The sequence below is a fragment of the Oryctolagus cuniculus genome, chromosome 1, assembly GCF_051225735.1.
Source record: "Oryctolagus cuniculus isolate XC-2025 breed Fujian yellow rabbit chromosome 1, ASM5122573v1, whole genome shotgun sequence".
Lineage (NCBI taxonomy): Eukaryota > Metazoa > Chordata > Mammalia > Lagomorpha > Leporidae > Oryctolagus > Oryctolagus cuniculus.
Genome location: NC_142867.1, coordinates 80,122,683 through 80,128,682, shown reverse-complemented (window position 1 = coordinate 80,128,682; position 6,000 = coordinate 80,122,683). Strand labels below are relative to the sequence as shown.

Genomic DNA, 6,000 nt, shown 5'->3' with positions numbered 1-6,000 from the left:
AGAATCCTGGGCAGGTGTAGGGGTGACAGAGGAAGGGAAGAATTCAGTTAACTGCTTCAGAAGAAATTCTAATGGATGTAGGAAGAACCGTTTGTGTGAAGTGCGAATGTAAAATGGCATTATTAATAAGTAGTATCATGAAAGAGGCCGCTCTATCTAACCACTCATACCTCTGAATCATAGTGGGGTTCCCTGACTTCCTAGCTCTTTCTGCCCTAGCAGAGCCTCCCCTTCTCCCAATCACTGTCAGGGGCTTAAGTACCATCCTCAGGGAGAAGCTTATTATCTACCTGCTCCTCAGCTTCTCTCTGAGTGACACACCACCCACGCCTCCCCACGCAGCTCTCCTTCCGCGGCTCCCTGAGGGAATTTTGAGGAGCAGGAGGGGAGCCCAAGGCTACCCTCACCCGAACCCCGATGCTACCAAGGTTTCATGACCCTTGTTCACCCACGGAATCTGTGCCCTAAAGGTTCTGCCGTCCCCCGCCGCGCGCTGCAGGACTAGGAGCCAGCCCTGCGCTGCGCTTCCAGCTGCGTCTGCCCGAGCGCGGCACGTGCTCCCGGCGCTGGCGCGAGAGAGCGAGCGCCACCGCCGCGGGCCCCGCAGCCGTTCTGCCTGCTGCCACCACTGCCTCCATCGCCGACACTAGCGCTCCAGCAGCAGCCAAGGCCGCTAGGAGAGCGCAGGGAGCCAGCGAAGAGCGTCTGGCCGGGGGCGCAAGGCTCAGGGCGCGCACCTGGTAAGCACAGCGCGGTTTTTCTGTCTCAGCTGTAGAGTTACCACGGATGTCAGATACCGCCGGAGCCCCTCCCCCAGCGCAGGGATGTGGAGCGACCAGGCGAGGGGCGGGAGCTTGGGCTGCAGGGACCCAGGAGGGCAGGTGGTGGGCAGGTGGAAGACTGGGAGAGCCAGGGACGCTATGAGGTCCTGTAAGTTTAGAAAAGTCACCCTGCAAGGACGTGTGTTGTGTGAATCGGACGTTGAATTTTGAGTCAGGAGCCCGGGCTCCCGCGGCATCTTTCCAATGGGAGATTTATGAAGATCATCTTGTTTTTATTTGCATAAGTGAGCTCGTTTCCATAGAAAACGAACTAAAAAAAATCAAAGGAGAAAAAAAGAGAGATCTGAGCCAAAGGAGGGGTTTGGATGTCTGTCTCTCTGTCTCTCTTTTCACCTCTCTCTTGTACAGACATATGTGCAAGGAAGACGTCCATTTAGCAAGGCAAGGGGCTTCTCTCGTTAAGGCCATTAGGAGTTTGGGGGCTAATGGAAGCACTTACTGGTGCTTCATCCTGAAAATGTAGGAAAGGAGACACCTGGCTGGGTGTGAATAGTTCTAAAATGACCCTTCCTTGACTAGAGTACCAAGAGTGAGGTTTTCCAGAACTGTGTCCCATTTTAAGGGGGGCACACCTGCAACTCCGCACTTATAAACTCACATTCATGTACTCCTTGTGGGGATAGGAAGATGTCTTTTTTCCAGATTCCTTTATGGAAATTTGGCAAAGATTGGTGACAAAGGGAGCAGTATGGGCTTGGGGAGGGGGGAGAAGGTAACTGAATATGACTGAATGGACCGTGTGGGTTGGTAGAAGGAGCAACAGACTGATGATCAGGTATGGCATCATTTTATTCATTTGGCTCAGCTGTAGATCATCCTTGAGCTTGTCTCTAAAGAAAGGTGTGACCTTGAACAAGTCCCTTAACCTTTGTATACTTAGGTTTTTCCATCTGCAAAATGCAGAAGTTGTTCTGCATTTGGAGACAATAAGTTCCCACTCTGTAGCGTGTGATTGTCTGCTTTTGAAAATCTTCTTAACAGAAAAGAAGAGCAGCCTGAAAATATGTATAAAGAAAGCTTCAGGGAAATTCTCCCCCAAAATATCGAAGGCAGTTACAAGATGCTGGCTGTGCTGTTGGACAACGCAAGCTGAGAGGTCTGTGGAAAAGTGAGTGAGGATAGTCAGACACCCAGCCTGCAACAGAAGGAGCACCTAGAGCTGTTGTTGGCAGAGGTTCAGATCCACAGTCTTAAGTCATGCTTTCTTTAAGGTAGCAATTGAAGATTTGCTACCAGGGCATGAAGTTCTTTGAATTTGAGTACTTGAGAGAAAATCTAGGATTGACTCTGGCATAAAGGAAAGCAGTGACATCCAGTTTAAAGGCTATGCACTCAAGAAGGATTTGTAGTGAGACTTGAGAGTATTGTAATCTGGGCAGCAGTTAGGAGGACAAGAGGAATGAATATTCCTCCTGAAACAAGGATTTCTATTATCCTAGAAGGCAACTGGCACTCATCATGTCCTTGACACCCCTTCCACTTGTCTGAAGAAGGCATGATGGGCTTGTCCCCCTCAATAAGGTTCATTCTTAGAATTTAGGGTTTGCACCCAGGTGTGGAGATGACAGCAAGCTTGTAAAATCTGAAGTCCTGGGGGTGCATCCAGTCTCCCCACCATGTGAGCATCTGGCAGGAGCTGGTCTACCCTTTCAAATTCGCCCAGGAATCTGTTCCTAAAGGAACTAACTGTGCCACTTGGTGGCACCAAAAAGTTGCGCAAAGAACTCTGTTCCCTATAAATACAAACTACCACCCCTCCCTCCTCCTCTCTCTCTCTCTCCCTTTCTCCCCTTCCCCCTTTCTCAGTAGCCAGGAGATTGCTGAACACGCCGCCCTCAGCCGCCTGTTCTGCAGGCGCTGAGCACAGGGGATGAGCTAGAGATCATCTTGGTGGGGGTAGCCCGGGACTGGAGAGGCCAGCTCTGCCCCGCTGATCCCTGCAGCCCAACTTTACAGGGGGCTAGATAGACCGCCTCACTGCCCACTGCGCGGCCGACAGGGGGGTAAGCTTGCTAAGTGTCTGTGTGCTCAAGTGTCCCCTGGCTCGAGAGGGATTTAAGAGCTATTAGCTTGTTGAGAAGCTCATAGTTTGGTTTGAGAGAGGGGAGGTGGGTGGAGCAGGGGATGGCCAGAAGCCCAAAAGGTTCATGTCTGCTCCGTTTGCAACAGCCTTGGTTAAAACTGTCAGGGAAAGGTGCGAGCAGGGGTAAAGGAGGGAAGGACTGATTGAACCAGGAATGCTGCATGCCTTCGGATCCGACTTTCTGCTCTCTAAAGCCAGGTGCACTGTGGTTTCAAATGAAGACTGTGCTCCCCACAAACAACCCAAGGGCTCAGAATTCAGAGAAGGGGGAGAGGGAAACGAAGGAGAATCTTTTGCTGATAGATCTGTTACCGGTGGCACAGGGGGCGATTGCTGCAGTAAGAGGGGGGACAGCGGGCGGTGCTGAAAGCACGTCTGTCTCACTCAAGCCTGAGAGCCTCTCTCTAAACACCAGTCTGAGCCAATCTGCTAGACCCTCTCCCATGAAGGCATCTTTCCCTTCCCCTCAGACACAAGGTTAGCAGGATGGACTGCTAAGAATCCAGGCTTTGGGAATAGAAGCCAGGGCAGTCCAGGACTATGAAGGTTAGCTTGTGGCCACAGCCTAACTTAACACTTCCGACTTTTTAGAGGGAAGTGACAGGCCCACCTAGAGAGCTTTTACACTTGGTGATCAAATTTTTGGCTGCCCCCATTTCCCTTCAGACCAGGAGCTGTTGAAGGGAAAATGAGGAGAAGATAACAAGTTCTCCTGCTTATTTAGGCACAATGTTGGTGCTGCCTCAGCTGAACTCTAAGCTTGAGTAAACAGGCAGATAGATCCTCAGTACTGTTAAAAAAAAAAAAAAAAAAAAAACTGACACAGGCCAGTGGGAACATTGGGAAGGCAGATTCTCTTATTTACCTTCCCTGTTCTCTACATGGTGTCTTATTGCTCAAAGTCCCTCAGGACTGAGGCAGAGCTAATCTGTGTCCCTGACACTGGCTATTGGTGGATTGGAAGAGCCAAGGGAGCAATGCCTTGCACTAAATGTGGCCCTTTCTTCATGTAAAACAGAAGCAGGGTTTTTCTGTAGAAGCCTGTTAGTTATCTGACACACCATTGGACATTCTATTCCAAGGTTTGGAGTGTTCAGGTATGCTACCTTTTGTTAGGTGTATTTTGTGTTATTCCCTTCATGGAGCAAAGGGAATTATCCCTTTTAATTTATCTATTACTTCCATGTAATTGTAGTGTTAAGAATAAATTGTGGCTATGTCTGTCCTTTACTGATGTTGGTTTCCCTTTAAAAGGATCATTGATTTGAAACTTGAAAATATAGCTTCCTGAATTCATTAGGTTAGTAGTACATCCCACCCTTTTCAGCACTCTGGACAGAGTGTTCAAAATTTCCTAAAATTGTGATGCAATGTTTTCTAAATAACTACATTTCTTAAGAACAAAAACTTCTAGTCATCTACACTGTGCTTGACAAAATATATGATGTAGATATTTTCACTGCAAGCCATAGAACATTGTGTTATTATAGTTGGTGTTTTGGTGTGGGCTATACATGTATGCTCAAAGATAAACCAAACTTTTCAATGTTAATTTATGAAGAGCTGTATTGAAATTATTTTGGAGAAGGGTATGGTGTTTTAGTAATCCAAGTGTCTGACCAATTTTTCACATTACTTTCACAGATAGACTTAGTCCTCTACCATCATTTCATAGTATACATTATGGACATGTTGAAAACATCCATGAGAAAATGGAAGCATCTTTCATTCATAGATACATATTTTCAGATAGCACAAAATATGCAGACTTCAGGAATACTTAAGAAACTACATACCATTTTCATTTTTTACTCCGATTATTGGCATTTTTATGTTTCTCTAATAGAATAAATTATTAACATGCTATTTTTGTGACTAAAATGTTTTGATAATTCTTTCATTTTTGTTCAGAATACATAGAATATTTTATGGGAGTGTTTTTGTATTGCCTTTTGAATAATTTTCAGAACATTTTAGGCATAATAACTTAATTGATGATAAAACACAGATATTATAAGTAGGAAATATAAGATAAGGTTAATCAAGAACAAGTATGCTTATTTGTATATCCATTTTACTCCAGTTTTTCCATCCTCATGGGATGAAGAAAGAGGCATATCCAAACATACTTGTGTGTGCATTTTAGCTGAGATAACTATTTTTTTCTAAAAGTTCATGGAAAATTGAATTTTTTTATTCCATTTCCTCTGGCTTTTTGAAGACCCCTACATCATGTTATATAATATCTATTATATATATACATATACAGATATGTATATATAAATGCATAGAAAGGGAGAGGGGAGATATCAAGTATTAGCCAACTTTATAAAGTACTGAGGACTACCTTTTGATGTATGTTGATATGTATGATACAGCCTAATCTAATTTGATTTGGAGTTTAGACATCCCAAATTTATCCATTAAAGCAGAAACATTATATATTTTAGAAATCTATGTTGTTTTTAATATTCAGAAAAATATTAATCTTAGTTCGGAAGAATCATATAGTTGTCATTTTAGTGAGTGGAGCTTGAGAGAATATCAGAAGACAGGATCTTTAAATATTTTTAGTTTATGATATGTTAGTATAACACAAAAAATAAATTTGAATTTAGACTTTGAATTCCCAACTGTTTGTAAGTCATATAGTATCTTCTTGATATTGCTTTGCCTCAGCTATTTAAAACATATTTCTAACCAAAATGATGCAATAAGCTTGTTTTCGTTTTCTTTAAATTCACAGAACAAACAAATATATTTTTTTTACAAATCCTAATCTCATTTGAATTGTAGGTACCTTTGGTAATAAGGACCACTTAGCAAAAGTCTGTCTTCAGACGCTTTCCTTCCCTATGAACTACTATTAATTGAGCACACCAGGTGCTGTGCTAAACCCTAGACAGGTTGTTTTATTTAATCCTTATATCAATAATCCAAGGCAGTATTTGTTTTTACTTTTCTGCTGTGAAAACTGTGTTTCCCTTCCACTGCCACAGTACAAGGAAGTTGAAAAAGGTACAAATTATATATCTAATTTGTTTGGAACTACCCAGTCTCCTTTATACATAGGTG

The 6,000-nt window shown here is 43.8% G+C and overlaps 1 protein-coding gene across 4 annotated transcripts in view; it reads left to right on the top strand.

Annotated features, from left to right (window-relative positions):
* Positions 1-276: 276 nt before the first annotated feature.
* Positions 277-6,000, top strand: part of GRM5 (glutamate metabotropic receptor 5) — a 557,227-nt gene continuing 551,503 nt past the window's right edge. For 3 of the 4 annotated variants that reach the window (XR_007909731.3, XM_051820841.3, XM_051820823.3), the window contains exon 1: positions 277-740. The gene's annotated coding sequence lies outside the window, so the exon portion shown is untranslated. Of the gene's footprint in view, positions 741-2,644; positions 2,846-6,000 lie in introns of those variants that run through there. The other variant, XM_051820833.3, reaches the window with a different exon arrangement.